Source organism: Mobula birostris, chromosome 8 (assembly GCF_030028105.1).
Source record: "Mobula birostris isolate sMobBir1 chromosome 8, sMobBir1.hap1, whole genome shotgun sequence".
Classification (NCBI taxonomy): Eukaryota; Metazoa; Chordata; class Chondrichthyes; order Myliobatiformes; family Myliobatidae; genus Mobula; species Mobula birostris.
In genome coordinates, this window is record NC_092377.1 from 7940267 (window position 1) to 7949197 (window position 8931).

Consider the following 8931-nt stretch of genomic DNA (forward strand, 5'->3'; position numbering starts at 1 on the left):
TTGTTAGTTATCTCTGACTGACAGCCATATGACTCAACATTGCATGGGTAACGGTGAGACGGCCATCTTCAATAAGCAACACCCGTCTAGGTTCGATATGATTCGGCCACAACCAAACAAGAGAGTTGGAATGTTCTGTCAAGGGAACAGAAACTATGGTGAATGCTGTATAAATATTGCCCCATGCAAAGTTTTCATTCACCAGGAACTAACAAACCTTACATCGGCATAAACTTAAGTGAAGTATATTTACAGATATTTCAACTTTTAACAGTTAACAGGAAAAAAGAGCCTATTACAGTTAAACCCATCTGTAATGTGCACATGAGCGTTGGGGCTCATCGCCGAGTAGTCGGGTGCTCTGCTTTAATTACTCACAGTGCTGGATCCACGTTCCACGTGAAAGACACCAGCCACGGTACAAACTTCCCTCAAAGTCCATAACGAATGAAATGGCAAACTCAGGAGATTGGCACTTCCTCCTTGGGACTATTTGTCTGCACAAAGCACTTGCAATGGGGTCTCTCCTTCAGGCAGGGTTCCGCGAGTGTCTCTCTTTGTGTTCCCCCTCACATCTCCAACTTCTTCTAACACCTGCCAAAAGGCCCTCTCCCAAAACCACGTTCTCCTAGAAACTGGATGTCGCCAATTTCTCTTTAATGTTCTGTGGCAGCCCACTGGACAGAATGTTATCGACCAGTTGGCTGAGACGACATTCCTAGGTTGATCAGATGACTCCCTATCTTAGCAGAAACCAAAATACTGGTCTGTGAAGCTTAAAGAACAGGACACACTGCACTTTACAGAAAAGCTGCAGAAAACAAACTACCTAACAGCATCACGGTTGTAATTCAATAAAACATCTTCTTAGCCAGGCCATTACACTTGTTATCGTGTGGTTAAGCGATTAGCTTTTGTCGTCAGGTCGGCCATTTTATATCGTTTGTACATTTCGTTTAGTTAGAAGCACATTGCTAGAAATTGGAGAAATTTAAATCAATATTTGAATCTACCTTTTGTGAGGATGCCGAGAGATACTGTCTTAATGAACAATAAAGCCACTTTCAATCTACAACTACACAGGGACTATTGTTTATCTATCTGCCTAGCTTAGCAGAATGGGTAAACTCTCGAGGGAGGGCAGAATATTATGTAGTTATTTATTATGTTTTTTATTATTGTTAAAAACATTTTTTTCTCAGCTCAAGCTAGTAAAACCTACGGTATGGGCACAGCCAAGCACACTCATTTCTCAATTGTCAGGAACTTGTGGACTATTCAGGTGGTGTTTAGTATTGTGGCTTTCTGAAGATTGACATTGATATTGCTATGTTGCCTTAATTGTTTAATTCTATTGTGTAGTGACTTTGGGATGATAGCAGTTATAGATACTACTATCGGGATAATGTATACCCTGTTCATATTCCGAAGTCTTTCAATTTCCTCCTTTAATTCAACCTTATTAATATCATTCTTGTAGGCAGGTGACTGTACACAATGCTGCAAATTAGGCCTCATTAACACCCTCATAATATCCAAACTCCTGCATTCTGTACTCGGATTTATGAAGGCTAATGTGCCAAAAATCTCTCCTATCTACCTGTGACACTACTTTCAAGGAATTATGGATCTGTATTCCCAGAGTAACACATACACAAAATGCTGGAGGAACTCAACAGGGCAGACAGCATCCACGGAAGGGAATAAATGGCCAGGATTTCGGGGTTGAGACCCTTCATCAGAACCCAGTTTCTCCTATTCTACCACATCCTCAGTGTCCTACTGCTCATTGTATAAGTCCTACACTGGTTTGTCCTGCCAAACTGCAACACCTCACATTTTTCTGCATTAAGTTCCATTTGATTGGATGTACATTGACTTCCTTTGGTTGGATGAACTTTGGGCTTTGATTGGATGAAAACCCAATTCTTGCTAACTGTATGAGTACCACCCCTTCTACTGAATGAGCGCATACTTTCTCAGACAGGAGGATCTCTCCTTCCTTTGCCTGTGTAAGGGGGTTTCATCTCTTACGTTACCGTGTAGGCTAATTAAAATGGCTTCTTTGTTATGTTATACTTGGGAATGCTTCTTTGTTATGTTAAGCGCTGAAAAAGTTTTTGCGCTAGTAGCTTGTTTTGGGTTAGAGTGTGATAAGAATATGTTACAAACCAATTGGGATAGTTGTTATGTTTTTGGTGTATTTGAAGATATTGTATGCGTGGGGTTTTGGGAGAGAAGGCGGGAGAGCGAGAGACAGAGGATGGACCAGGTGCTGTGATGTCTGCTAACGGGGTCGGACCCCGAGGAGGACGTTTGGTGAGGAGACGGAGACGGACTCGTGTGGAGCGTCTGGTCGACCACCGTTGTTGGTCCCAGGCGGCTGGTCGAGGTGGTCCAGGGTGAAGAAGAAGGGTCTTGAGCTCCAACTGTTTGTGCACGAAGAGATTGAACTTTGATAAGTGTGGCGCCTTTTATTTTCTTTTTATATTTTATTCTCTCTTAATTATATAGTTCCAGTAATATCTATAAACTGTAAATCATTTAATCGTATCTGGTGTATTGTCTGTTATTTGGGTGGGGTGGGGTACATCACACAGCATCCGCACAAACTAATTACGGGACCGAGGGCTGTTTCCCTAGACGACAGAGAGCCGAGCGACCCTGAGGCTGGCCAGGAGGGCTACACCTGGATATAGGCCTGCAGTTTTCCAGTTTAGCTTTGGATGTTCTCAAACCAGAGAGGACGCAGTACAGTGGTGTAAGTCCCTTGCAACATACTCACAGAGCTGAATAAACTCAGGAGGTCGGGCAGAATCTATGGAGAGGAATGAACAGCCAACGTTTTGGGCTGAAGGGAACTTCTTTCAGGATTGGAAAGGAGAAGAAGCTGAATAAGAAGTAGGGGGCAGGGGTAGGAGTACAAGCTAGAAGATGAGAAATGAGATGAAGTGAAGGAGAAGGTGGGTGGGTGGGGGAGAGTGGGGATGAAGTGAGAAGCTGGGAGGTGATAAATGGAAAGGTTAAAAGCCTGAAGAAGAAGGAATCTGATAGGAGAGGAGAGGGGGCCTTAGGAGAAGGGGAAGAAGCAGAGGCACCAGAGGGAGGTGATGCGCAGGTAAGGAGAAGAGAAGGGGTAAAAGGGGTGTTAGAATAGGGAGTGGAAAAAGAGAGGCAGGAAGGAGAAATCAACAGAAATTCGAGAACTCGATGTTCGTGCTATCAGGATGGAGGCTACCCAGACGGAACTTGAGGTGTTGCTCCTCCAACCTAGGACTGGCCTCATGGTGACAGTAGGGGAGGCGTGGACCAACATGGACTAGATGTGCTGCAGTGCCTTCTGACTCTGTTTTGGAATGGGAGTGGGAAGTAGAACTAAAAACAAAATCGTGCCTGTAGAGGCAGACAGAATAAAAGGTGCTCGAAGCTAGTAATTTGCTGGTGTTTCTCAGCAAAGTCCAAACAACTACCAGTAATAACTAATCTCTCATCCTGCTGGTCAAACAACAGGAGATGCCACAGCCACAAAACTGAAAGCATGAAAGCTGTCTACTAGGCAATGTTAAATCACTTTAATTGGAATCTTGCCGTGAGTGTTCCTCCACTTCCCACTGATCCGTCACCCTCGGCAACCTGACAGTGCAGTGAGTGGCTAGTGCTGTCTTGCATCATTACAGGTGATGCATTCCCCTCTGAGGCGTTTTTACTGTTGTCCGACCCTGTTAAAATATTTAGAGGCATTTGCCAGATCTGTGCTTAATGAAAGAACAATCATTCCATATACAAAGCCAGCAATTCAAAATCACAAAGGGGCCTAACTCTGAGTAAGTTTGCAGAATGGCACAGAAGATACCATTGATGTAAATTGAAGGAAGAATTAGATCATAAACCCTTAAGACATAGGAGCAGAATTAGCCCATTCAGCCCATTGTCTCTGCTCCATCATTCAATCATGGCTGATTTACTATCCCTCTCAACTCCATTCTCCTGCACCCTTACTGACCAAGAACCTAGTAACCTCCACTTGAGGCTAGAGGCAGGTCAACTCTGGCGGGTTTTGCAGGTCACTAAATATGAAGTGAAACCTGACATCGTGAATGGCAACTACTTTCATGCACACTTTGAAAAGGAGAACCAAACTACCGCAATGAGGGTACCTGAAGCGTCCAGTGACCCTGTGACCTCAGTCTTGTTGGCTGACATCAAAACGTCTTTCAAGAGGGAGAAACCTTGCAAAGCGACCGGCCCGATGCCGTACGTGGTAGGGCTCTGAAAACCTGTGCCAATTAACTAGCAACTGTTCAAAGACATTTTCAATCTTTCATCACTATAAATGGAAGTTCCCGCCTGCTTCAAAAAGGCAACTATCATACCAGTGTCCAAGAGAGCAGAGGGAGCTGTTAACAACTAACACACAGTAACACTATAGTGGTGAAGTGCTTTGAGAGGTGGGTCATGGCTAAAATCAACTCCTGACGAAGCAAGGACCTGAACCCACTTAAACTTGCCTATCACCACAACAGTTCTACAATGGACGCGATCCCACTGGCTCTTCAAACAGCCTTGGGTCATCTGGGCAAAACAAATATTTATGTCAGGATGCTGTTTATCAGGAACAGCTCAGCGTTCAACACCACCATTCCTACAGTTCTGGTGGAAAAGCTCCAAAACCTGGGTCTTTGTACCTCCCTCTGCAACTGGATCCTTGACTCCCTCACCGGAAGACCAGGTTCTGCGCAGATTGGAAATAACATCTCCACCTCGCTGATAATCGGCAAAACTGGTGCACCTCAAGGACGTGCGCTTAGCCCACTACTCTGCTCTCTCTACACCCATGACTATGTGGCGAGGCACAAATCAAATGCCATCTGTAAATTTGCTGATGAGAAGGCATACAGGAGTGAGATGTATCAGCAGATGGCATTGTGCTGCAGCAACAACCTTGCACTCAAAGTCAGTAAAACCAAGGAGCTGAAGGGCTCTGGTCCCGGTGCAGGTCGATGGGAGCAGGCAATTTCGATGGCTCCACATGGACAAGATGAGCCAACGGGCCTGTTTCTTTGCTGTACTTTTCTATGACTCTAAGACTATGACTGTGAACTTCAGAAAGAGTAAAACAAGAGAGCACACACCAGACCTCATAGAGGGATTAGAAGTGGAAAGACTGAGCAATTTCAGTGTCAACATCTCTGAGGATTGATCCTGGGCCAGGCATATCAATGAAGTTACAAAGGAGCCGTGACAGCAGCTGTACTTCATTAGGAGCTTGAGGAGATTTATTATGCCACTAAAGACACTCACAAATTTCTATAGATGTGCTGTGGCGAGTATTCTAACTGGCTGCATCACTGGCTGGAATGACTCACCACAGATCAAAATAAGCTGCAGAGTTTGTGAATTCAGTCAGCTCCATCACGGGCTCTAGCCTCCCCAGAATCCAGGACATCTTCAAGGAGCGATGCCTTAAAAAGGTGGCATCCGTCATTAAGGACCCCATCACTCAGGACATGCCCTCTTCCCATTGCTACCATCAGGAAGGAGGTACAGGAGCCTGAAGACACACACTCAATAATTCAGGAATAGCTTCTTCCCCTCTGTCATCAGATTTCTGAATGGACCCATGAACACTATCTCACTATTTTTTCCAGGAAGAGGTACAGTCGACGTTTCAGGCCGAGACCCTTTGTCAGGAGATGCTGCCTGGCCTGCTGTGTTCACCAGTGTTGCTTGAATTTCCAGCATCTGCAGAATTCCTCGTGTCACTATTTTTTCCCCTATTTTTGCACCACTTAATTAACTTAACTTTATAAAATATACAAATTTCATGACATATGCCACTAATATTAAACCTGATTCTGATATACCCAAAATGACTTGGCCTCTGTGGCTATGAATATAAAGGCTAACTTCAGAGAGATTCTAGGTTTTAGACAGTTTGATAGGATTTCCTCTGCAGAAGCTTGTTGGAGCTTCCGGGAGGATCTGTCTTTCCGGTGGAAGTGCCCAGCTGATCGGTGTGACTGTATGAGTAAACATGCAGTGAGGAAATAAGCACACAGTGAGAAATGCTCAGTGTTCTTAAAGGACAATCAAAGTTGAAGGTTTAAAGTAAATTTATTATCAAAGTACTTATATGTCACCTTGATTCATTTTCTTGCAGGCATTCACAGTAAAATAAAAAATATAAAAGAATTTATAAAAAACTGCATAAATAAAGATTGGCAAACAATGAATGTGCAAAACAAGATAAATAGTGCAAATAAGTGAAAAGGTACATAAAAGACAGGGCAGTATGGTAGCGCATTGCTTCGCAGCGCCAGTTGTGGGGTTTAGTTCTGTAAGGTGTCTATGTGCTCTCAGCATGACTGCGTGGGTTTCCCCTGGGTGCTCCAGGCTCCTCACACATTTCAGAGATGTGCTGGTTAGGAGGTTAATTGGTGACATGGTTGTAATCAGGCAGCGCTGCCCGCTGCGCCGTGCTGTGTCTCTAAATAAAACGAGTTGACGAGCCCTTGAAAGTGGGTCTACAGGCTGAGGAGTCAGTTCAGAGTTGAGGTGAGTAAAGTTATCCAGGCCAGTTCAAAAGCCTGATAGTTGAAGGGTAATAACTATCCCTGATCCTGGTGGAGCGGGGCCTAAAGGCTGATTTATACTTGTGTGCACTAGCTTGTGCTGTAGCCTACGCAAGTGGGCTACGCCGTTGAAAGCATTTATACTTGTGTGTTGGTGTGTCTGCGTCGCTCTGCAATTCACTGCCAAAACACTAGTTGGCGGTGGGGTTTCTATACCACTGTGTTGAGTTTCTTCGTGTTGAAACTCAACACGAAGAAACTCAAACTTCAAACAGTGACGACTGAAACTGAAAGAGGTTGAATTTTCTGTGCTTGTCTGGCCACTGACAGACATGGACGAGGAAATGCATTTCAAATATTTTCGGACGTCGGCAGATAGATTTGACAATTTGGTTCATCGTCTCCAACCATTAATATCGTATCAGTGTACGCACAGTATACTCAGAGACTGGCAATCACCATTCGAGTTTTAGCTTCAGGTGGAAGTCAACAGGCTGTAGCGGCTAGCTACAAACTGGCGTCAAGCACAGGGTCCTCCATAATTTCGGAGGTCTGTAAAGCTTTATGGAAGCATTGCAGCCAGAGTTCCTTCCCTGCCCTTCAGTCGCCCAATGGGAAGCTATTGCAGCGTAGGAGGAAATGCGATGCTACCAAGCGGACCAATCACAGTTGTTGCGGTCTGCATCGCCGCGACGTGTAGTTACATTTTGGGAGAGGTGCGCGGTAGTCTACGGAGTAGGGTTTGCATAGAGTACAGTGTAGGGTGCGCCGCTACGCCGTATCTACGTCGTACATTTGACGCATAAATGTAAATCAGCCTTAAGGCTTCTCCACCTCCATCCCAATAGTGGTAGTGAGAAGAAAGCCTGGACCAGATGGTGCATGTTGTGTATTTAATATTCCAGTAATATTTGAGTAATATTGTAAATATATTGTTTGATTAAGTATTCTTTGTTGTTTACATAATGCACTGTGGGTTATATGTAAAAGTATGTAAATGGCGTACGTAATCACGCCACCACGTGCTATGTGCACGCCTCACTAAAAGTAAGATCGAAACTACGATGTGTTCTCATGAGGTCCCTTTTTCTTCCTTTCAATTAGTATTATGTTTTTCAGTCACAAAACGTAACAGTGGTAAGTTTTAAGATCAACCGGAAGTGAGTACCTACCTGTTGACGCGCTGCAAGACGGTTGAGTTAAAAAACACAGCAGTGAGATGTGCCAGTTTAAACAAAAGTTGCAGCAAACCTTCTTCACAAGAGGAGAGAAATGGTTGAGTTTAAACAAAAATGCAGAAAATGGACAAATTCAGAGGTTCATTAACACCGGGTGATAATAATTATAAATAAAAAATAACTAACAATAGACAAGCAGCAGAAGTGAACGGCAAATTAATTGAAATGGAATTGGACATTGCTTGCTGTTTCATTCATTCCATAAAATGAGCTTGATAACGAGATACTAAAGATACTGAGCTGAACTGAAGCCTGCAGATATCCAGCAAAGAACATTCTGGAGAAGTGATAACTCCTATAGCAATGACATTTATAACAGTGAAGTACAACAACCAACAGGCCACATTGGGCTTGTAGGTGTTAAAAACACACGTGCTAGCATTGTGGGGACATGAGTGGCTGGGACATCTACAACTTGATTGGAGATCCTTCCACCATTCGAATGCCAATCCCCTGCAATAGAGTCAATTGAAAACAAATTAAACAAGGTACTGGATGATGCCACAGCAGTGTTTAAGAATGGCACTGCAAAACTCAAACATGTGGAGGGTATAATGGTGTTAAATGAAAATGCCACTCCCAAGTTTTACAAAGCCCATTCAGTTCCTTGTACAATCCTTGATCAAAGGTTCATTTATTATCAAAGTATGTATGCAATATACAACTCTGAGATTTGTCTTCTCCAGATAGTCACATGATAAAGTAGCCAACGAGCTAGGTCGCACGGAGGCTGAAGAAAAATTTTCCGAGGTGAATGGAGCCCATGAACAATTCAATAGTTCCAGGAGCCAAAAAAAAAATAGGTCTGTCAGGATTGGTGGTGAATTTAAGGTCACCATCAATCCAGTACTGAAAGTAGATCAATACATCTGCCAGTCCTGACGAAGGGTCTCAGCCCAAAACGTCGACTATACCTCTTCCTATAGATGCTGCCTGGCCTGCTGCGTTCACCGGCATATCTTGTGTGTGTTGCTTGAATTTCCAGCATCTGCAGATTTCCTCGTGTTTGCGTCAATACCCTCTGCCCAGGATAGAGAATATCTTTGCAAACTTTTGTGGTGGAAAAGACTTCAGCAAAATGGACTTAGCTGAGGCCTATGCACAGATGGAGATGGAAGAAG